The sequence below is a fragment of the Callithrix jacchus genome, chromosome 4, assembly GCF_049354715.1.
Source record: "Callithrix jacchus isolate 240 chromosome 4, calJac240_pri, whole genome shotgun sequence".
In the NCBI taxonomy this organism is placed as follows: Eukaryota; Metazoa; Chordata; class Mammalia; order Primates; family Cebidae; genus Callithrix; species Callithrix jacchus.
Genome location: NC_133505.1, coordinates 155,165,380 through 155,190,056, shown reverse-complemented (window position 1 = coordinate 155,190,056; position 24,677 = coordinate 155,165,380). Strand labels below are relative to the sequence as shown.

General features: G+C 44.4%; 1 protein-coding gene and 1 pseudogene across 6 annotated transcripts in view; one reads left to right on the top strand and one right to left on the bottom strand.

The window, feature by feature from the left end:
* SASH1 (SAM and SH3 domain containing 1) overlaps positions 1 to 24,677 on the bottom strand; it is a 361,653-nt gene that overhangs the window by 162,419 nt on the left and 174,557 nt on the right. The gene's annotated exons all lie outside the window — the stretch shown is intronic.
* LOC128931686 (LYR motif-containing protein 2 pseudogene) lies at positions 1,833 to 2,107 on the top strand (annotated as a pseudogene).

Sequence of the window (24,677 nt, the reverse complement as noted above, 5' to 3'; positions counted from 1 at the left end):
ATAAATATTTATAGAGTTCTCCATTTTAAATACACAAAATATTGATGGGCCATTGTTAATACCCATTTTTAGAATGAAGCAATAGTCCTGTTCTCTCTCCCTCTTTTTCTTCCTCTTTCTTCCTCTCCTTCTCTCCTTTTTTTACTTTTCAACATCCTAGTTCCTCACCTCTACTCAATACATTCCTCTGAACACCTGATTCCCTGTGATTCTCCCGTCCCACTGAAACCTCCAATCCATTAAAAAAAAAAAAAAAAAGGAGTTCGAGACTAGCCTGGCCAGCATGGTGAAATCCTGTCTCTACTAAAAATAAAAAATTTAGCTGGGTGTGGTGGTCCATGCTTGTAATCCCAGCTACTTGGAAGGCTGAGGTAGGAGAATTGCTTGAACCCAGGAGGCAGAGATTGCAGTGAGCTGAGATTTCGCCACTGCACTTCAGCCTGGGTGACAAGAGTGAAACCCCATCTCAGAAAAGAAAAGAAATAATAGACATTCAGCTAGCGAGTGGATATCCTAATTTGGAGCTCAAGAAATAAACCACTGCTGGAATTACACATTAGAGTTTTAATCCATAGGCGGTAGCTGGCCAGGAGTGGTGATTCATGCCTGTAATTCCAGCACTTTGGGAGGTTTCGGCATGAGGCAGGAGGATCACTTGAAGCCAGGAATTCGAGCCAGCCTGGGCAACATAGCCAGACCCTGTCTCTACTGGAAAAAAAAAACAAAAAACAAAAAAAACAAATGTCCCAGCCCTATAGTTCCCTTCACCTGCATGCAGTAGAGGCCTCCGAGGACCCAGAAAGCAACAAGCAGCTTCTCCAGGAGGCACAAAGCAGGCCTTCTCCCATGATCCCCCATAACCCCATCAACACACACCCCCAAGAGAACTGAGGGAACTCCTGGAGGAAACTTTAGGAGAGAAGGAGGGCACAAGGGCATGGGTTCTGACCACCAGCTCCTGACAGCTGCAACTAGGAGAGCAAAGTGCCAGGCCCTGGGAGACAAGGGCTGGACGCCACAGCTGCCTCAGCTATTCAAGAAAGCACCTGGACCAGGTGCGGTGACTCACGCCTATAATCCCAGCACTCTGGGAGGCTGAGGCAGGCAGATCATTTGGGGTCAGGGGTTTGAAACCAGCCTGGTCAACATGGTAAAACCCCGTCTCTACTAAAAATACAAAAATTAGCCGGGTGTGTTGGTGGGTGCCTGTAATCCCTGCTACTCAGGAGGCTGAGGCAGAAGACTCTCTTGAGCCCGGGAGGCGAAGGTTGCAGTGAGCAGAGATTGCGCTACTGCACTCCAGCTGCACTCCAGCCTGGGCTGGGACAACAGAGCAAAACTCCGTCTCAAAAAAAAAAAAAAAAAAAAAAGGCAAGCACCCAGGCAGTTCCCAAGACAGAGGGAGCTGGGCTACCTTCAGCACCAGAGGATCCACCCTGATTTACCTAGAGAAGTTTGTGGACGCTTCAAAGAAACAAAGTGCTCACCATCCCTGTCCACCATGGAGCCCATGCTAGTTTCTTAGCTCCCTTTCCCAGCAGAGACTGAGAAAGACAAAGGAGATCCCTTCCATGTGTGAGTGCAAGGAGCAACTTTACCTGAAGACACATTTTTATGAGTTAGAGACCTGATCCCTATCACAGCCGGGGTGCCCTGGAAGGTCCTGGGGTCTTCAGAGTTGTCTTGGTCTCTCAGGAATTTGATGAGATTCCTGAGATTTCTTCATCCAGAAACTTCTGACTTCCTCCAGCCAGGAAACAAAACACACCTGCCACTTTGCCCAAACAGAAAGTCCACGTGGGCGCTGAGGCTCCGACAGATCGCTGGTGGTCATGGCCGCCTCCCACTTACCTTCAGCCATGCTAACATTAAAGCAGTTCATAAGAAGGCAACAAGTTCTTCTCTACAGAAGGATTTTGCAAACAATTTGGCAAATTCCAAATGATTCTGATCGCAATTAACAGAAGGATTGGGCAAGGGAAGAATTCAGAAGAAACAAAGTGCCACCGAAGAGGGCACAGTCCGGATGCTGATTACTCAAGGCAATATTGCAGCTCAAGGAGTTAGAAAAACACTTGCTTTAGCAAAATCTATAGCATTATTCTGAAGGATTTTCAAAGTCTCCATGTGTTTTGTCACATTTAGGATTAATGATGGACAGCACAAAGCCCAGTCTTACTATTTGTATGTACAGTATTTGGTGATAGAGAGCAAAGGAAAACACATCAAAACAGTTGCCGAAAAACATACTCTGCATTTTCAAAATGTTTATGGATGTCTCAGCAGTTTTTAAAAGAAGCAAAAACCACTAACAAATGGCCAGTTAGCACATGAAAACACACTGGATATAATCATTAAGGAAATGTGGATCAGGCAGGCTGCAGTGGCTCAGGCTTGTAATCCCAGTACTTTAGGAGGCCGAGGTTAAGTGGATCACTGGAGGTCAGGAGTTCGAGACCAGCCTGGCCAACATGCTACTAAAAACACAAAAATTAGTGTGGCATGGTGGTGCATGCTTGGAGAACCAGCTACTCCAGAGGCTGAGGCAGGAGAATCATTTGAACCCAGGAAGCAGAGGTTTCAGTGAGCTGACATCATGCCACTGCATTCCAGCCAGGGTGACAGAGTGAGACTCCATCTCAAAAAAAAAAAAAAAAAAAACACACACACAGCTATTAGATATCACTTCACATTCACTAGAATGGCTGTAATTAAAAAGAGAAATAATAACAAGTGTTGGTGAAGATGTGCAGAAATTGGAACCCTCATACATTGCTGGTGGGAGTGTAAAATGGTGCAGCCACTTCAGGAAACAGACTGTCAGTTCATCAAAAGATGAAACAGAGCTGCTGTATGACTTAGCAATTCTACCCCTAGGCCCATAACCATTATTTGGCAGTAAAAAGAAACAAAGGACTGACATATGCTAACACTGGACAAACCTTGAAAATGTTAAGTGAAAGAAGCCAGTCACAAAAGATCACATGATTCCATGTATATGAAACGTCCAGAATAGGCAGAAAGATCAGTGGTTGCCTAGGCTGACCGTAGGTGGAATGGCATAACTGCTAATGGGTGTAGGGTTTCTTTTCAGGGCGATGAAAATATCCTAGTTAGCTTGTGGTGTAGGTTGCACAACTCTGAAAATACGCAAATCCACTGAATTGTACATTTTAAATGTAAGATACGAATTGTATCTCAATAAAGCTGTTATGAAAAAAAAAAGGAAAGAAAGTCCATGTCCCTGGTGCCCAAGTGACCTTGTTAAGGGTGTTATAGCTTACACACTACCCTGGGGCTTGCTGTTCTGGAATAGAAACCCATCACTCTCTCTGTCTGTCACACATAGGTCTAAACTGAGGTATTCCAACATGGAATACTAGTTTTTCTCTAAAACAACCGATTTCACGTTTGTGAACCATCTGACTTACCACAACCAATCGTCTCTTAGACTAACCAAGACCACTGGAAAAAAAATTATTTATATATTGTTCATACAATTATTTATAAAGCTTTGTCCAAGCTACTTCCTTCCCCTTTTTCTCTTCTCTCTTACATATCCTAAGAACATTCTGAGGATGTGGAAAAACCAAACTCAATGTGTTCTACGCCTTACACAGAGATCACTTTTGACAGCAGACATGGTTGGGCAGGAGAGATGGGTCCCCTCCCTCCACACTCCAAAGAAGCAGGAAGTTCTGCAGCGAACACCAGCTGGGTGTTTTCCAGTGCAAATCCGACACTACCGGACTGGAGACTGCCTCATATCCCACAGATTGAAGGCTGAGTCCCACAAGACTGCTCTTCACTTCTGATGCCAGAAGTAAGCTCCAGGTTGTTTTACTAGCTACACATAAGGGTTTCCACGACCCCCTTTTTGGGCTTAACACCATACTTACATTAACCAACTTATTTTAAAGGAATTCACAAAGGATACCTATGAACAGCAGATGAACAGATGCACAGGGTGGAATATAAGGGAAGGGAGTTGGAGCTTCCCTGCCCTCTATAGACGCTCCACCCTACACAAACCTCCACGTGTTCAGCTATCCAGAAGCTCCCAGAACTCAGTCTTTTTGGGGTTCTCATAAAAGCTTCCATAGGGGTTCCATAGAAGCTTCATTATGTAGGTGTGATTGATTAAATCAAAGGCCATGGACTATCAGCTTAACTTTCAGCTTCTCCCTCGTTCCCTTAGGTTGACAAGTGGGACTGAAAGCCCCAAACCTCTAATCCAGCCCCATCTTTCCTGTGACCAGCCCCATTCTTAAGCTACCCAGAGTGGCTAGCCATCAGTCAACTCATTAGCATACCAAAAAGACACTTATCACTTCGGCAATTAAAGGGCTTTAGTTGTTTGCCAGAAAACAAGATTAAGACCAACTCTTTATTTCACGGTATCATAAAACCAACAAGCCAACTCTATACTTCAGTTCTAAACTTTGCAAGCTGCTGATCAAACTTTGTCTTCCCTTCTCTGTCCCATTCTCAATCACTCGAAACTCCCCCAATTATTTGGAGACCTGAAAAATGTATTTGTTGCTCCCCAGGAAAAGAGCAGCTGTTCAACTCAACTCAGGCCAAAGAAAGCCAGCATTTCACACCCTACAACATGCCATAACAGCCACTTCTCACTCTGGATAGTAATTTAGAACAGGGTGGCACAGCTGCTTCTACGTCTTCCCAAATTACTTTCCAGATGTGCAGTCAGTCCCCATCATTACCACTTTCATCAGTCCTGATGATTTAAATGTCAAGAAAGGCAACAGAATAAAAGAACGTACATGTGTGTTTTTAAGAGTGGGTCTTGTCTGCCATCCCACAAAAAGAATCCTTTACATTCCAATCAATGAAACCAACTAACTACCCGATTATTTTCTTTACCCACTCAAAATTCAGGTTTTAAAAAATCAAATAAGAATAATCATTATTCCTATGTGATATGGGGGCACGAGGAAACGTTGGGAGTGATAAATATGTTATGACGTTGATGGTAACTGATGGCAGTGGCGTATACTCATTCCCAAACTCAAGTATGCAAAGCTTTTTACATATCAATCATACCTCAATAAAGCAATTTTTAAAAAGCCATGATCTTGGCTGGGGGGGTGGCTTATGCCTGTAATCCCAGCACTTTGGGAGGCTGAGTCAAGTAGATCACAGGTCAGGAGTTCAAGATCATCCTGGCCAAGATGGTGAAACCCCATTTCTACTGAAAGTACAAAAATTAGTTCGGCACAGTGGCAGGAGCCTGTAATCCCAGCTACTGGGGGCAGGAGGTGGCGGAGGCAGAGGACTGCTTGAATCCTGGAAGGCAGAGGTTGCAGTGAGTCGAGATTGCGCCACTGCACTCCAGCCTGAGTGACAGAGCAAGACTCAATCTCAAGAAAAAGAAAAAGAAAGCCATGCTCTTTCAGGACTGTCTGTCAATGTCTGCATTATTTTTATTCAGCTTGTTCCTTGAGATAGCTACAGACCTACTCCATAAAAATATTTAATTTTACTAAAAATACTGGCAACATGAGTGTGTAGGAAATTTCGGTAGTGCAGCTGAGGTTTCAATAGGCCCACGTACTGTATCTTTACAGAAACACAAAGTCTACATCTGACTCAACATCCCACCACACTAATGTCAAGCACTGACTTTAAACAAGACTTTAAATCATCTCTGCATTTATTAGAACAAATATGATTAAAACACTGAAATGGATTCTTTTTTAAACCTTTTCTGTAAGGGGTCTGAAAGTTTCTGGACTGGAGTTGATCACTTGCCTCATCTGTTTCACTTCTTTCTTATTTTCCCCCTTTGGTTCTCTGGCATTACGCTTAAGCAATATTCGTTCAAGATTAGGAACAGGGGAAAATTTTATTTCCTCAAAGTAATTTTTAAAGAAAATTGTGAAATTTTGAGTCACACGATCTTTTTATAAGAATTTTTCCACCCCGTCTTTAAAAATAAGAAAAGAGATACATGCAGATTCAAGTTCTGTTTCCTTTTCTTATTACAGAATCTGGCCACAGCATCTGTCCATATATATGACAATCCATTTCACTTGCTGCAGACTTAAATCTGTCGAGCGATGACCAGTGTCAGCTCAGCAGACAACAAACTTGCGCAACCTTCCCCCAAAGCCACAGAGCTCATTCGTCCCAAACACCCGTCTTTCATACAGCCAAGATTAAAATACAGAGATAACGGGCATTGTACCGAACAGTTCAGATCGGGTGCACTGCTGTTGCAATTAAGGAGAAAAGACACAGAGCACTGTTCCCTCAACAATCGGTTTCACAGTATTTCTGAGATTCATCCCAATTCACTTCTGTCTCTGGAAAATGGAAAACCTAAAACTACCAGGAAAACAAAAGTCATTTGTATTATTACTTTTGTTATTTCTGCTCTTCTTTCCCCAGATGTTACTTTCAATTTAGAATAAGTTGACAGGCTTGGGAGGGGAAAAAAAATAAAAGAAAAGATCATTTGAAAATATCAGGAGATAGTGTGATCTGTTGCATGCAGATCGTATGCAAATGAATGTGTGGACCTCCTAGTTCATGGATCTATAAAATTTTCCCCAAGGGAAAACTCAGACGTGTTACTCTGACTCCCCAAAACTGTAATGAAGACAGACTCCTAGAACTCATTTATTGTTTCTCTACCTTTTCTGTCCTTAGTAAGTGTGTATGTGTGTGTGTATATATATATATATATATAATATAAATTCTGTTATATTTACATTGCTCCTTGTTTGAAGCAGGATAAATGGAGATATATATAGCCCCTCTAAGCTAAATCCACTAAAAAAAGAAATCGAAACCTAACTGATTGTTTGAATGGCATCACAGGTGTTTGTACTCTTCATTAGCTTGTTTAAAGATTTTTGAGCCAGTACACACTCTTAGCAACCTTTCAGGTGAAATTGCTCCAGCCATAACGACGACTCTAATTCTGCTTTTCTTGTTCGGCCTCACTTAATCCGTGTAATGTTACTGTTCTCACCAGCTCCGTCATCACTTCATGCCACCTCATTGTTGTTCTGGAGAAATTCAGACTGTAACAACTGATCTCAAATACTTTTCTCTGAGGTATCCTTCCCAGTGTTTCTTCAGATGGCTTGAGCTGGAAGGATAGTTTGTCTCAGGAAAATGTTTTAACAAGTAACAACAAAAAACACGTCAGAGTGACATATTAGGTCATGCAAATGGCAAGTGAGGACCCCAGGGGCACACCCATAGGGCAGGCGGCTGGAATGGGGCTTAGTTCATACCTTCCATCCCCTCTCCCAAAAATGCCCAGAGTAGGCTGCCAGCACCCATGTCTAATCCTTGCTTTGGCATATATGGTCATGGCGATGCTATTGCCCATAGGTAGGTCCTGGTTACCACAGATCCCCTCCTGAAGAATGAATGGCCTCCCAGAAGACAGGACTGATAACACCCTCCTTTCTCAGCGCTCTCTTAGCTCCTGCTTCTAGGTCTCCAAATATCTAAGGAAAAGTATCAGGAAAAAAAATTGGGGCACAGAATCCTCCTCAATATATCTATATTTATTTATGCATATACATTACAGCTATGTACAGCTTTAGAAGCACTTCTTAGTATTACATCCATTTATAGCTACAATCATATTTATGTTAAAAATACACACAGGGCCGGATGCAGTGGCTCATGCCTGTAATCCCTGCATTTTGGGAGGCCGAGGCAGGCAGATCACCTGAGGTCAGGAGTTTGAGACCAGCCTGGTCAACATGGTGAAACCCTGTCTCTACTAAAAAACAGAAAAATTAGCCAGGCATGGTGATGGGCACTTCTAATCCCAGTTACTTAGGAGGCTGAGGCTGGAGAGTCACTTGAACCTGAACCCAGAAGGCAGAGGTTGCAGTGAGCTGAGATCGTGCCACTGCACTCCAGCCTGGGTGACAGAGTGAGACCCTGCCCCTAAAGGCCATTTTAAATGATTTTTAAAAGTTTACACTAAAAGTGCCAAGTTCTCTCCTGTGCCCAAATGGATAAGCAACTGCAGTGTCACTCACCCTGCGGATCATGACCCATTAGGGGCTACATGGGTCAAGGCTGGATGAGAGAAGCACAATGGCTATGGGTGATGTGGGAGCTGCTGAAGCAGCGGGCACTGCCTGCTGCCTCTGTGCCTAGTACTGACTTAGGGTCACTCTAGGTCAGCCAGCCTGGCAGTTATGAAGGAAGCTGGATGTGAATGAGAGCAAGGACAAAAGAGAGCCCATGACAACACTGGAACCATGAAGACCACTGGAGTCCACATGTGTTTCTCATCAACTCCAACCTCGATGCCATGGGTAACCCACAGAGAAGCTAGCACTCTTCACAACGGACCTGCACACATGGCTCAGGACACAGAAGGCAGAAATCTGGCAGGGTCTCGAGCTGCTGTGGATTCAGATGCCGTCTCATGCCGGCAAGGTAAGCTAGCATATCAGTGACAACATAAGCAAGCAGCCACATGCCTGGTATCCCACCAACCCTCAGAGTCTGAAATACATGCTGTTGATTCGCTTCCAGCTCCCAAATCTCACACAAGTTGTCTTTTGCGAAGGTCACTAACCCAGAGCCACACTGGAAAGGGTGAACGCAGTACAAGTGCCCCCAGAGTCTTAGGATAAATGTAAACATTTGAGACCTACATTTGTTTAAACGATATCGCATAGCACATCAGAAGAGCACAGATAGGCCAAGTGTGGGGGCTCACAACTGTAATCCCAGCACTTTAAGGTGGCCAAGGTGGGTGGACCACTTGAGGTCAGGAGTTCGAGACCAGCCTGGCCAATCAAAATGGTGAAACTCCATTTTAAACTCTCTACTTAAAAAAAATACAAAAATTAGCAAGACATGGTGGTGCATGCCTATAATCCCAGCTATTCAGGAGGCTGAGGCCAGAGAATCACTTGAACCCATGAGGCAGAGGCTACCGTGAGCCAAGATCGCATCATTGCACTCCAGCCTGGGTGACAGAGCAAGACTCCATCTCAAAAAGCAAACCAACCCTGTCTCTACTAAAAATACAAAAATTAGCCAAGCCTGGCGCAGGTGCCTATAATTCCAGCTACTCGAGAACATGAGGCAGGAGAATCGCTTGAACCCAGGAGGCAGAAGTTGCAGTGACCTGAGATCATGTCACTGCATTCCAGCTTAAGTGACAGAGTGAGACTGTGCCCCAAAAAGAAAGAAGAGCACAGAACAGAATGGAAAATGTTGGAGCATGCCTCATGACGTTTTGTGTATATTTGATCACAATGTAAAATATATTCCTTCCAGTAAATCTGTGACAGAAGTTTGAAAGTCACTAATGAAAGCCTGGCCACGGTAGCTCACACCTGTAATCCCAGGACTTTGGGAGGCTGAGGCAGGTGGATAACTTGAGGCCTGGAGTTCAAGACCAACCTGGGCAACACAGTGAAACTCTGTCTCTACTAAAAGTACAAAAATTAGCTGGGTGTGGTGATGCATGCCTGTAATCCCAGCTACTCACGAGGCTGAGAACCACTTGAGCACAGGAGGCAGAGGCTGCAGTAAGTTGAGATCACATCTCTGCACTCCAGCCTGTGCAACAGAGCAAGACTGTGAGAGAGACAGAGAGAGAGAGAGGGAGGGAGGGAGGGAGGGAGGGAGGGAGGGAAGAAGGAAGGAAAGAAGGAAGAAAGGAAGGAAGGAGGGAGGAAGGAAAGAAGGAAGAAAGGAAGGAAGGAGAAAGAAAGGAAGGAAGGAAGGAGGGAGGGAGGGAGGGAGGAAAGGAGAGAAGGAGGGAGGGAGGGAAGGAAGGAGAGAAGGAGGGAGGGAGGAGGGAGGGAGGGAGGAAAGAAGGAAGGGAGGGAGGGGGGAGGGAGGGAGGGAGGGAGGGAGGGGAGGGAGGGGGGAGGGAGGGGAGGGAAGAATAATGGAATGAAGAAGGCCTACTGCACATCCCTCAGACAGAGTATATGCTAGCACCTCTGCACAGCACACTGATTGTCAGGTATGATGAAGAAACTGGTGAAAGCTGTAACATGCACTCGTGTTTATGCCCTTCAATCATCAACAATTTATAGGGTATTTCGTTAATTCAAATAATATTTACTAAACATCTATATTCTGGGTGCTGTGCTGGGTGTTAAGTATGGAATATGAAATCAAAAAACATGAATGTTTATTGCTATTGCACAGAAGAGCAAAGTATAGCCATTCATTTATTTTAATGCAGTCATATGGTTAAGTCCTGAGAACTTGTTGAAGGCATTTACTAAGCTGTGTGCTTAATATTAGATTTCTTTGGAATGAAAGGCTCTGCAAAACCCAATCTGCTGGCTATCAGTGGCTCGAAAGAGTATTACACAAAAACCCTAAGAACTTGAAAATGCAGAGAAAAGAATGGAAACATTGATCATCAGTTTTTAAAAAGTACAAGCACAGATTCAGACTCAAAGTGGACATTTGGATTTAGCAGATGGCAGTTTTAGAATGAACTCATTTTCCATTTTTCATCTGCCCTGAGCTTAATAGAATCACAGATTTGAAAAGAGCAGCAGATTTAATTGGGTGGGAATGAAGTCACAATTGTAGACCGCATTCACAGATTTTGATGAGTATCAATTACACCGAGTTTTCTCTGGCTGCCTTTGGCACACGCACCTGAGGATGTGGACTTTTTGTTTGTTTGTTTGAGATGGAGTTTCGCTCTTTTTGCCCAGGCTGGAGTGCAATGGCACGATCTTGGCTCACCGCAACCTCCGCCTCCCCGGTTTAAATAATTCTCCTACCTCAGGCTCCCAAGTAGCTGGGATTACAGGCATGTGCTAATTTTTTGTATTTTTAGTAGAGACAGGGTTTCACCATGTTAGCCAGGATAGTCTTGTTCTCCTGACCTCGTGCTCTGCCCGTCTCGGCCTTCCAAAGTGCTTGGATTACAGGCATGAGCCCCTGTGCTGGGCCTGTGCAGTGCCTGGATGTAGATGTTTTCAAGCATTTGACCAACAAGGTCTGAATGTGATATGACCAGAATTTTGGAAATGAAAATACTGATCTCAGAACAATCTGAAATTTCCAGCAGTGTGGTTAAATGATATACGATATTTGAGTTTTTGTGTTTTAGAGAAAGTTAATCTGCCACAGCTTGACGAGAGAGCCTCGAGGTGTGACCACTCATGGCATGAGACTGAGCTTGACTCTGGCTGACTTCCTTACACAGCTCATCGGCACAACTGGTAAGTAAGATGCAGGAGAAAGTAAGAAGTTTTTGTGTAGCATGCAAAGTTAATAAAATCAGGCCCAGAGCTTTCAAAATCTCTGTGGTTTGGTTGTCACTGAAGTGTATGACAGGGAATTTCGTACTTTATTTAAAGCAAACTGCATGCCCTCTATATCCCTGCTTAAATATCTCTCTATGGCTATTGAATTCATGAGGAATCACCAAACCTGGGTTTCTTCCTGTCTCTCTAGTCCCCTGTCCTGCCACACCTCTGCATTCTGACCTTTTAGTCACTTAGGGTCACTTTACCTCTTGGAACAAGTTATGCTCTCTCTGGACTCAGAGGAATTACGTTCGTTATTCCCTCTGCTTGAATCTTCTTCCTACCCCTTTCCCTCAGATCTCCATTCGATGGTACATCCCTGTACCCCAGCTACTCAGGAAGCTGACATAGGAGGTTCAATTAAGCTAGGGAGGCAGAGGTTGCAGTGAGCAGAGATCATGCCACTACACTCCAGCCTGGGTGACAGAGTGAGAAGACCTGGCCGGGCATAGTGGCTCATGCCTGTAATCCAAGCACTTTGGAGGCAAAGGCGGGCAGATCACCTGAGATTGGGAGTTCAAGACCAGTCTGACCAACATAGTGAAACCCCATCTTGAAAAAAAAAAGAGAAGACCCTGTCTCAAAAAAAAATTGGAAGTGGCCGGGCATGGTGGCTCACGCCTGTAATCTCAACACTTTGGGAGGCCGAGGTGGGCGGATCACCTGAGATCGGGAGTTCAAGACCAGCCTGGTCAGCATGGAGAAACTCCATCTCTACTAAAAATACAAAATTAGCCCAGCAAGGTGGCACATGTCTGTAATCCCAGCTACTTGGGAGGCTGAGCAGGAGAATAGCTTGAACCTGGGAGGTGGAGGTTGCAGTAAGCTGAAATCGCACCATTGCACTCCAGCCTGGGCAACAAAAGTGAAACTGTCTCCAAAAAAAAAAAAAAAGGTTGGAGGTGACTGAGAACTCCAGTCCATGGATGAGGAAGGTCGGCATCTGAGCCCTCCTTGCTTTCTCTGCCACTGCCACTTACTGACTCAGGTTAAGGTACTTAAATGTGTACAGCCTCATTTTCCTCATCTGTAAAATGGTAATTACAAAGCTACCCCATAGGCTGTCAGAGGATTAAATAAAAATACTTGTAAACCCTTGACAGATCATCTGGCATTCAATAAGCATTTATTAAATGGAGTCCTCACTCCTCCAACAGGAAGGTTAAAATTTCCCCTATTATTTCATGGGACCAAGTTATATCACATGAGGGGCACAGAATTCCAACCTACTATAAACAGAGATACCTAGAATTTCAATACAGGGAAGGGCCTTAAAAATGATGATAACTTTCATTCAAAGATGAATTAAGAGTAACCGAAGGCCACAGGGTTTTCAGTGACTTGTCCCAGAAGACAAGAAGCCAAGCTTCTTAAATCAAAGTATAAGAATTATTGATTTTTAATTATTTATATTTATTGCTGATAACTCTTAACATTTTGAGGGTCAAAGATCTTCCCGAATCCAAAGATGTTTCCCACACCAAAAGGAATAAAGGGAAAGTTCCTTGGTGCAATGGGCTTAAGGAAAGTCTCACAGTCTTCTAATATCCGGACCGAAAAAAGGCAACTAAGATTTTGAAACAAAGATACCCCATATAGAAGGGCACTCAATACACCAGGAAGTCCTCAGCATTTTCCCACCATCAGGGAGACCAGGAGGAATGCCACGGGTTCCCTTCACAGGTTTGAGTTTCACCTTTCTTTTTAAAAACAGGGTCTCACCCTGTCACCCAGGCTGGAATGCAGTGGTGCAACCATCGTACACTGTAACCTCGAATTCCTGCGCTCAAGCAATCATCCCTCCTAATGCAGCCTCCTGAGTATCTAGGACCACAGGTACTCGCCACCATGCCCAGATAATTTTTTGTAATTTTTGTAAAGATAGGGGTTTCACCATGTTGCCCAGGCTGGTCTTGAACTCCTGGGTTCATGTGATCATCTCACCCCAGCCTCCCGAAGTGCTGGGATTACAGGCATGAGCCACCGTATATGGCTTGGATCAGGTGTGAGAAAACAAATATAAGATCAGTGCTGTCGCCAGGGAAAACAAGCATATATTCCTTTCGTGGTGATGAGCACTTACAATAAACCCCGCCCAGAAGCTAAAGGGAAACCTGTTTGTTTCTATTTACTAGAAATGATTTTGGGGCCCGTCGTGCATATGACACCAATTGCATAGTGTGTTTCCAAAGTCAGAAAGATGCAGGAGGCACTGTGGCTCACTCCTGTAATCCCAGCACTTTGGGAATCTTATTGGGGTGGATCACTTGAGGTCAGGAGTTCAAGACCAGCCTGGTCAACACGGTGAAACCCTGTCTGTACTCAAATTACAAAACCATGAGCTGGGCATGGTGACACACACCTGTAATCCTAGCCACTTGGGAGGCGGAGGTGGGAGGATTGCTTGAACCCAGGAGGTGGAGGTTGCACTGAGGTTGGAGAGCGTGCCACTGCACTCCAGCCTGGGTGACAGAGCAAGACTCTGTCTCAAAAAAAAAAAAAAGAAAAGAAAAGAAAAGAAAGAAAGAAAGAGAGAGAGAGAGAGAGAAAGAAAGAAAGAAAGAAAGAAAGAAAGAAAGAAAGAAAGAAAGAAAGAGAAAGAAAGAAACCCATTTACTCCCACTGTCTGAAAAAATGTCATGTAATCCCCAAGCAACTCTTTCACAACACACCTAACCCTCTCCAACACGGCAGTGCATGAGTCCGCTTCTGGCATTTGCCCTTCTGATCTCTAGATCAATCACACCACAGGGGTCAGTGCACTAAGGATACCTGCCATTCAGGGACTCAGAGGCCAGCTTGCGAATGAATGTCAGGTGTAGGGGAACTCTGTTGGGTTCATCCTGTACCGCACTCTTGATTTATAACATACAGGAAAAAATCCAACTGAGGAAATGTCAGCCCTACAAAATAACTCTTCGTGTTCCGGCACATGTGTATTATCTGTACCCATATCGATGCAGCTGTCCGTCTATCCATGTAATGATATAAAATATTATATATGACATGACGGCCATACGTTCATTCCCATTTCTGGGGAGAAAAGTTCTTTCCTAACTACATCATTTCCCCTCAAGATGATCTCAATTTTCATCATAAAAGGGTTTTACTTTTGCCAAAAAAAGATGCAAAAGTACTCTGAAAAAGCATCTGAGGCACATGAATCTGTTCTTTTTTGTAGATTTAAAACATCTTGGAAGTTAATGAAATTGTCTTTTGTTAGGGATTTCTGTTAAGTAAGTAGATTTTAGCTGTTCTTGTCACAAAAACAGAAAACACACCAAAAAACAAAGTTAACTATGTGAGATAATAGGTGTGTTAACCTCTTCCCTACACTGCACCATCTAAATGTACCTCTATGTATCTAAATGTATCATATTGCTGCCAGGTGTGGTGGCAGCATTACAGGTGTCATGCCTGTAATTCCAGCACTTTGGGAGGCTGAAGGGAGTGGATGGTTTGAGCCCAGGAGTTCGAGACCAGCATGAGCAACATGATGAAACCACATCTCTACAAAAAGTAAATAATTAGATGTGTGTGACGGTGCATGCCTGTAGTTTCAGCTGTTTGGGAGGCTGAGGTGGAAGGATGACTGGAGCCCAGAAGGTTGAGGCTGCAGTGAGCTATGACTGAGTCACTGCACTCCACCCTGAGAGACAGAGTGAGACCCTGTCTCAAAAAACAAAATAAGGCCGGGCATGGTGGCTCACATCTGAAATCCCAGCACTTTGGGAGGCCGAGGTGGACAGATCACCTGAGATCCGTCCAGCTTGGCCAACATGGTGAAACCCCATGTCTATTAAAAATAAAAAAATTAGCCAGGTGTGGTGGAGTTTGAGACTCCATCTCAAAAACGAAACAAAACAAAACCAAAAATCGACAAACAAACAAAAATACATAATGTTGCAAACCTCAAATACACACAGTAAAATTTATTTTTGAAAATAAAAATATCTTAGAAATTGACAGTAGAGATTATTTGCTTTGTGTCACAGTCTATAGAGGGTTACAGTGTAAACTTGACAGTCATTTCCTACCTAAGAGAACTAAAAAAAAACTGCAACAAATTCTCACATCATTCTCCTAAACCAATTACTGCAAGAATGAAAATACCCATTTTCTCCGTTTGCTCACGAGGTGAGAATTTACTGACATAACCACTGGCTTTCTCGCTGACATCTAATGCATACCTTTTTGAAAGAGCAATTCATTTCATTGAAGAAGTAACATTTTTATCAGTTCATCTTGGCTAACAGTTTTACTACTGGTCAATGTCTGTTTGGACATACATACTCCCCTCCTTCCCATTCATATTCTTGGATTTACAATGAAACAACCTCTTGAAAGGAAATGAACTAGTTAAGGCACGCCTACTACCCACCCAAACTTGTTTATGTTTCTCAATTGCCCTATAAAAAGGGGTAATTTCACTTTCTTCTCTGGGATATGGATACAAGTACTTTTATTTTAATTGTTTGACACATTATGGGAAGAAAGCCTGCAAAAACTTTAATGTACTATCAAGACACCTAGCTTTAAAGGAAAAAGTGCTGATTCTTTCTGGATGGACTGTATATTCCCATTTGCGGAGCACAGGAGTTCAACTGTTTTTTGTTTGTTTGTTTGTTTGTTTGTTTTGGGACAGTCTCACTCTGTAGCCCAGGCTGGAGTGCAGAGTATAACAGCGATCTCAGCTTAGCGCAACCTCCACCTCCCAGGTTCATGCGATCGTCCTGCCTCAGCTTCCCACCGAGTAGCTGGGATTACAGGCGCATACCACCATGCCTGGCTGATTTTTTTTTTTTGTATTTTTAGTGAAGACGGGGTTTCACCATGTTAACCAGGCTAGTCTTGAACTCCTGACCTCAAGTGATCTGCCCACCTCAGCCTCACAAAGTGCTGGGATTACAGGTGTGAGCCACTGCACCCGGCCCAGTTCAACTGTATTTTATACTGGGAAATCAAATTCTGGGCTCCCCACTGCACCCTCTAAACACAACAGTTGGAGAGATCCTGCTATCCTGTTGGAACCTAAGTCAGATCATGTCCCTCTGCTCAAAAACCTTACTCAGGCTCCTGTTTCATTCAAAAGAGAAAGGCCACAGCCCCCAGAATGACATAGAAGCCTCCTCACATCTGCACGCTCCTACATCTTTCCTGCCTCAACGTGTGCTTCTCCCAGGCTCACTGCCCCGGCCACACTGGCCACCTTGCTACTCCTCCAGCACACTAGTACCACTCCACCTTGGCCAGGCCTTTGACAGTGCTCCCCTCTCTGCCTGCTCGGCTCTTCCCACAGTTACTTACCCTCATCCTCCGAAGATATTACTCAAATACCCTCTTCTCAAGAACATCATGTCTAAAAGTGCAGCTTCCTGCCCTGTCCACACGGCCTCTGCCTTATATTTCTTCTTGCTGTTTTTTCACCATCTGAAATGCATTGCCTATTATTTGTGTATGCTTTTTATTGTCTCCCTCCCCCAACTAAGGTATCAAGTACAGGAGGGCAAAGATTTTACTAAGCGTGTTTGTGTGTGTGTGCTTAGGACAGACAGTGCCTAGCAGGTTCCCAATATAAATGCACCGAATGAATGAATGAACAAAAAATGAAGCGATCAATCAGCAAGCACCCTGCAGGCACTTTGCGCGGGCCCTTGGGAAGATGAATATAAACAATGTATATATTGCTTTATGCTGTAATTTTTTTTCCTTCTAAGTAGCATATCTACTTTTCAGTCCTCAGACTTAAAAGTAACTAGCAAGTTTTAACTTGTAAAACATCCATGACTTCATCATAATTTTTAAAGCCAATATTAACTATGCTGGTGCCTTACGTACATATATTATCCTGTTCTCTTTGTATGGTTTCAAAAGAAACAAATGGAATATAGATCAAGGTGTTAATTACATAAGCTTATTAAAAACGAACTCCTAAGAGGTATCAGTTCTAACAATTAGCACATCTATGTTTATGCAGTTTATTAGTTTTATATCTGTGAGAAAGTAAACTATAGAAGCATAATATTGCAAAACAGCCACTACCAAAGGAAAATTATTTCCTAACATAAACAAGCTTTATTAAGAACTAGCTCCAGTGTAAGTCTAAAAGGGAAAGAGTGTGGCAGCGGAAACAGGTTTTTACATGCTAGTGTTTCTGGATTCATGGGAGGGTGGTACCCAGCTTCCTTATGTAACTGCAATCTAAACAATTTTACATAATCAGAAAAGAAGTGTTTGCATTATCGTATTTTACAAAAATCAGTGAGGACTATTTCCAGGCATTTTGTGTATCCAGGTCATAAATGATCTCGATTGAGAACTCTGGATAACTTTTTGCATTTTGTATGTGAATAACTACTGGAGGGAAACGGTTCTGTTAGTAAATATCCCAGAATAAGGCCTACGACCTCCAAGAGCAAACTTGGGCCACAAATACAGGAAATAAAGATTCTCAATAGACCATTAGAATTAACTGTCCTCCAAGAACTGGCAGGTACTTCACCTCTTCCTGGGTCACAGGGAGGCAGGTGCACGGGAGGCCTGGGCTGCAGAAGGTTCCCTGCCCCCATTCTGCCTTTCCTTATTTAGGATCACCACGAACCCAGAAGATATCCTGGCTCACACCTAAACTGAAGTCAGATCTGTACCCACCTCCCTACAGACAAGAGTGGCAGTGGGGACCTAACATGACTCTCATGCTAAACTGTAGAAGAGCCAAATAGGCAGCCAAGCACAGTGGCTCACGCCTGTAATCCCAGTACTTTGGGAGCCCAAGGCAGGCCAATCACCTGAGGTCAGGAGTTCAAGATCAGCCTGGCCAACATGGTGAAACCCCATCTCTAGTAAAAATTTAAAAAGAAAATTAGCTGGGCTTAGTGGCGGGCGCCTGTAATCTCAGCTACTCCAGAGGCTGAGGCAGGAGAATCACTTGAACCAGGAAGCAGAGGTTGTGCCACTGCACTCTGGCCTGGGTAAGAAGAGTGAAACACCATCTTGAAAAAAAAGAATAGCCAAGTAGGTGCTCCAGAGATATAATTCAGAAAATGCTCAAAAAGAGATCAGTCAGTTAATTTCAACTTAACTTCATTTTCCCTTAAATACTAGCCCAGTGACATTGGTCTCTTCTCTCCCCATCCTCCTCTGCGGCAACAAAGGCCTTAGAAGGTAAAACATGGAGGAAGGAGGGGAGATGAGCCACTCCAGAAACACAGTTCTGTGAGGCTGGCATTCTGACAGCCATAGTCCAGGAGATCGCCGAGAGAAAGGCAGTAAGCACAAAGCACTGGGTAAGATCTTTCACCAAATCTGTTTTCATGACAGCATTTCACTTCTTCTATAAAAAACATGTTTTAGTCCTCATTTGAGAATACCTTATAAGGTCAGAACATATTTTTGAAAAAACGTAAGATGCTTTTAGGTCAGAATATATTTTTGAAAAAGCAGGAGACTCCAAAGCAAAGAGAGAATTCAATAGGATAACCAAGATGGCACTGTTAAGAGACAAGAAAAGGAAAAACCTGAGATGGAGACATTTCCACCTGGGCAATCTTCTTGCTTTGGTCTCCTGAAGTGCTGGGATTACAAGCATGAGCCTCCACGTCCTACCATGGGTTTTCCATCAAGGAAAGGGAACAGCCAGTATGGGGAGTGGTTAAGATGCCAGGCTCTGCCCTTAAGAAAGTTATAAAAATTTTTTGTGCCCTAAAGAAAGGTATCTGCCTCAGGTACTATTCACAATGCGGCCAAATAAATAACATAACCCATACAGAGCACTCAGAACAGGGTCTGATACCCAGAACTCCATAATGATTACTCTTATCATTAACAATGGCCACTGTTGCTTAGAATTTTAATAGACTATCATGACCAACTCTTAAACTGTCTATCTGCAAAAAACTTGCCGACATCATAATGAAATCACCTTTGCCTGGGTAGAAACAGTTTCAATGTGTGAAGCGGATGTGACTACAGATTAAAAACAGTCTGCAGAAGTCCCAGAGATTCCTGACAAACCCAGCTTCCAAAACAGCTTTTTCCCATCCATAGCAGGGGATGCTACTAAAGGCAGATGCCCCCTCTGTGCTGCATTCCCGGAACACGCAGCCAGTGTCTCCGCCTTGCACACGGTGATTTCTAATTGTTGCACATAAGCTCATCCAGGTACTCTCCCCAACACGTATAGGTCTGCCAGGCCAATGCACGTATCTCTTTCTTTCATAACTCTTTGCAGTTCCACCACCAAGTTGCACAAGGCAGGCACTTACTAAAAGCTTCACAACTGAATGGATCCGTATCTTTCAGAGTAAGAGAGAGCATGCAACTTCCTACATCATATGGATGCCTTGAAAATTATTTTTGTTCCATTTGATCAAGTTTGTAGAACGAGCTAAATGCCTTCTATTGACTTCCTGATACTTTTGGATTCAGAGCCCAGGAAGATTCCTGTATCTATGTCAGACAACAAACAGAACCGTGTGTGTGTGTGTGTGTGTGTGTGCGCGCGTGTGCGCGTGTGCATGCGTGCGCACGTGCATGTGCGCATATTTACATGTATACTATATTGCAGGTATTCTTGTACGTCATTTCAATTATGCATAACACCAATGAGGACATCAACACAGGGAGGTTTCATGTCCCCTGCCATAGGGCTAATAAAGAGCTGGTCCTAGCTGGGCATGGTGACTCATACCTGTAATCCCTGCACTTTGAGAGGCTGAAGTGGCTGGAACACTTGAAGTCAGGAGTTCGAGACCAGCCTGGCCAAAATGGTGAAACCTCATCTCTACTAAAAATACAAAAATTAGCTGAGTGTGGTGGCATGCACCTGTAATCCCAGCTACTCAGGAGGCTGAAGCAGGAGAATTGCTTGAACCAGGAAGGTGGAGGTTGCAGTGAGCTGAGATCATGCCACTGTACTCCAGCCTGAATGAGAGACTCCATCTAAAAAAAAAAAACAAAAACAAAAACAAAAACGAAAACAAAAGAGCAGATCCTGGCTTCAAATCCATGCCTATTCTAAAATCTGTCTTCACCACCCCAGACATACGGGCTCACCACAGTTAGACACACAACAAGCTTAACTAAGCTTACTGCTTCTTTAAACTATAAAACCATCGACCAAGGCCCTCCAAAGAAAGCAAAGCCTTCCACAGAAGGTAATCCCCACCCCATAAAATTTTAAATAAAATTTAGTGTTAGTTAACCATACTCCTGAGATGCCTATGGCATACACTCGAATAATTCACTTAACCTAAGTTGAGGAAACATATGGCTGGGTGCTTGGCCAGGCCAGACAAATTGTCACATCCTCCACTCCATCATTTCTTCCTGAAGCTGGACTTGCAGCGGACCCTGAAGCCCCGAGTGACCGCACCCACAGGCCCCGTGGGAAAAGCTGTGACTCTGAAATGCTTACATAGCCACTGCCACCCAGGCGCTCGAGGCCTCCGAGGGGTGCCCCATTCCCGGGCTCTTTACCCCAGCACTGCTGATGAGAGGATGAAATGGGAGCGAGGAGCCCAGGGGAAAGGGGCAGCAGCCCGGTCCATCCCCACCAAGGCCTCCACCCCAATCTGGGGCGGGAGACCTGGACTTGTAACTTACAGACTGGGAAGCATGGGCCAGATACAGATAGGAGCTTGACCTCAGCTGGCTGCAGAGGGCCGAGGGCTGCGTGTCATCACATCCTGCTTCACCCTGGCCCACCCTCCCCAATGAAAGTTTCCTGAGGAAATCCTGACTGCTACAGAGAAATGGGTGGTTCAGCCCAAGGATGTAAACAGGAGCCGTGTGTTTTGTTCTGCTTCCCTGCAGACCTGTGCAGGACCTCTGGCTAAACAATTCTTTGGCAGCCATGCAACTAAAAAGCCAAGCTGAGCGGTGACTCAGACAACTACAACTTATAAGTAAGAATGTGCATGGTCAGATTCAACTGAGGATTGCTAAAAGAACTGAGGTGTGTTGTCACCCAAGTTTTTAGCATAAGGAAGCATAATTATAAACCGTGATTACTTTAGCATCAACCTAATACAAAAAATAACAAAAGGCACACTGCACTCTTAAAGCAAGTTTTTTAACCAGAGGTCAGAATGATTTCCAGCCTATCATGAGTCCTGCTCTGGTTCATTCCCACCCAACCAGAGAGTAACTTCCCCACAGTCAGGGCCAAGTTTCCTGGTGTCTCCTCCAGATTTATCAGGGTGCTTGGTGTGTGGCAAATGAACCATATTTGTTGAATGAGAGCTTGTCTCTCCAAAGTGAGAAAATCTTTCCCAATTTGTTATATGCTCACACATAAGAATATGTACATACACTAAGAACATTGTCCTAAAAATTGGAAAAGAAAAATAAAGAGAATGGGCCAGGTATGGAGGCTCACGCCTGCAATCCCAGTCCTTTGGGAGGCTGAAGCAAGTGGATCCCCTGAGGTCAGGAGTTCGAGACCAGCCTGGCCAACATGGCGAAACCTCGTCTCTACCAAAAATGCAAAAATTAGCCAGGTGTGGTGGTGGACACCTGTAATCCCAGCTACTCAGGAGGCTGAGGCAGTAGGATGGCTTGAACCCAGGAAGCGAAGGTTGCAGTGAGCCAAGATCCTGCCATCACACTCCAGCCTGGGTGAAAGAGCAAGGTTCCGCCTCTTTTTTTTTAAATGAGATGTTGTCTCACTCTGTCGCCCAGACTGGAGTACAGTGGCACGATCTCAGCTCACTGCAACCTCCACTTCTCAGATTCAAGTGATTCTCCCAGCTCAACCTCCTAAGTAGCTGGGATTACAGGCACACGCCACCACACCCAGCTAAGAGATTCCATTTCAAATGAAAAAATAAAATAAAAAACTGTTAGCGGAAGAGTGTACCCACATGAAGGTCACTCATCATGTTTGTTCTCCACAACAGAGCTGTATCACCTATTTCTCCAGCATGCGCCAGGCTCACTGAGACGCAAACAGCATGCCGATCTCCTCCCTCTCCCTCTCATTTACCTTGAAGCAGATCCCAAGACCCATCAGTTTTCTCTTTTATTTTCTTTTCCTCATTTTATTGTTTTAAGGTGGGGTCTCACTCTGTCACCCAGGCTGGGGTGCAGTGCTGTGATCACAGATTGCTGCAGCATTGACCTCCCAGGCTCAAGTGATCCTCCCACTTTAGCCTACCTAGTATCTAGGACCACAGATGTACGTTACCACACTTGGCTAATTTTTTTCTGTTTTTTATTTTTATTTTTTAAGAGAGTAGGTCTCACTATGTTGCCCAGGCTGGTCTTGAACTCCTGGACTCGAGCGATCCACCCACCTCAGCCTCCCAAAGTGCTGGACTTACAGGCATGAGCCACCATGCCTGGCCCATTCATTCACCCCATTACCTTAGCTACCTACTTATCACTCTCGCATGGAAACCAGCTCATTGTCACTGAGATGGGTCTTAGCCCAGCACTGTGCATGAAGCCTCACTGTCCTTGCTGGCACAGCCAACACAAGTGGCTAAGCCTCTCGTGCCAACCCAGGAGAGGTGAGTCTTCTGTCCCACTCATGAGCTCTCTCTAAGAGGAACATGGGCAGCATGATTGAGACTGGTTCTAATGAAACTTTCCAAGTTGACTTCATTACGGGAAAGAGAATGACATGGTAGTCTAGTCTGCTTGGCAGTTTTAAACTCTCGCTGAAAATTGGTTTAATGGCATTGGCTTTGGGTTGCCTGATTGACCTAGACAACCAGGCAAAGCACCTCATGACTGGCCTCAAGGGTCCTCTTTCCTTACCTCCCTGTGCTGCCAACATCCAGCCCAAGCCTAGAGGCTCCACTTCCCAAATGTAGTCCACACCTTCCCTCTTCTCCCCAGCTCTAGGACCACAACCTGGACCAAGCCACCACCATCTCTCACTTGCAGGAGCCTCCCAGCCCACTTACACTCCACTTCCCACAACACTGTCCGTGATTTTTCAAGAATGTCAATTAAGGCTGTGTGCAGTGGCTCACGACTATAATCCCAGCACTTTGAAAGTCCATGGTGGGTGGATCACTTGAGGTCAGGAGTTCCAGACAAGCCTGACCAACACGGTGGAGCACCAGCTCTACTAAAAATATAAAAGTAGATGAGTTTGGTGTTGCATGCTTGTAATCCCAGCTACCTGGGAGACCGAGGCAAGAGAATTGCTTGAACCTGGGAGGCAGAGGTTGCAGTGAATCGAGATCGTACCATTGCACTCCAGCCTGGGCAACAAGACCAAAACTCCATCTCAAAAAAAAAATATCAATTACTCTAAACTCTCCCCTGGATTCCAGTCATGCTTTCACTAGCAGGTTAACTATGGCCCGCATCATCTGGCCCCAGGCTGACTCTGACCCAGTCTCAAAATCTCTCACACCCACTAAGCAATAATCTTGTTGGCCATGCTTCTACTCCTAGAATTCACCCAGTACATTCCCAGCTTGAGGCCACGTAGGCTGATGTTCTCGATGCCTTGAAAGTACCCTCCCCCATGACATTCATTTGCTCTGTTCACTTCAGCCTCTTCCTTGACCACCCTGTCTAACTAAATCAGGCCCAAAGGAATCTAGACTATATTCCTCAAATAGTTTATAGTAGCCAGAGGAAGTGGCTCATGCTTGTAAGCCCAGAACTTTGGGAGGCCAAGACAGGAAGATCGCTCAGGCCCAGGAGTTTGAGACCAGCCTGGGCAACATAGTCAAACAGCCCCCCTTCCCTCATCTCTAAAAAAAAAATCAAGAAAATTAGCCAGGCATGGTGGCATATGCCTGTAGTACCAGCTACTCAGGAGACTGAGGTGCGATGATCACTTAAGCCGAAGAGGTCGAGGCTGCAATGAGCTATCATTGTGCCACTGCACTCCAGTTTGGGTGACAGAATGAGGCACTATCTCAAACAATAATAATTAATTTAAAAACTGTTGAAAGGAGTTTATGGTTTCACACCTAAAAGACTGTAGAATTATACATTATGTAATATATTTATACCTGTTTTGTTGCACAATGAATTTGAAGGGGCAATTCAAAGTAATACATGATGAATCACAAGAAAGAGCCATCCTTTATCCATCTGCCATGGTCTAGTTCAAAGGAATGCCACTACCATGATCATCTCCCCAAAGGGTATACAGTTCTGCATGTTGTGGGAGATGTTCTCTCTCAGGAAAACCACAATCTAAAAGTGAAGCCACACACATACACACGCGCCAAAAAAAAAAAAAAAAATAGCCCAATATGGCTGGACATAGTGGCTCATGCCTGTAATTCTAGCACTTTAGGAGGCCAAGGTGGGCAGATCACTTGAGGTCAGGAGTTTGAGACCATCCTGGCCAACATGGTGAAACCTTGTCTCTACTAAAAAGTACAAAAATTTGGCTGGGCACAATGGCTC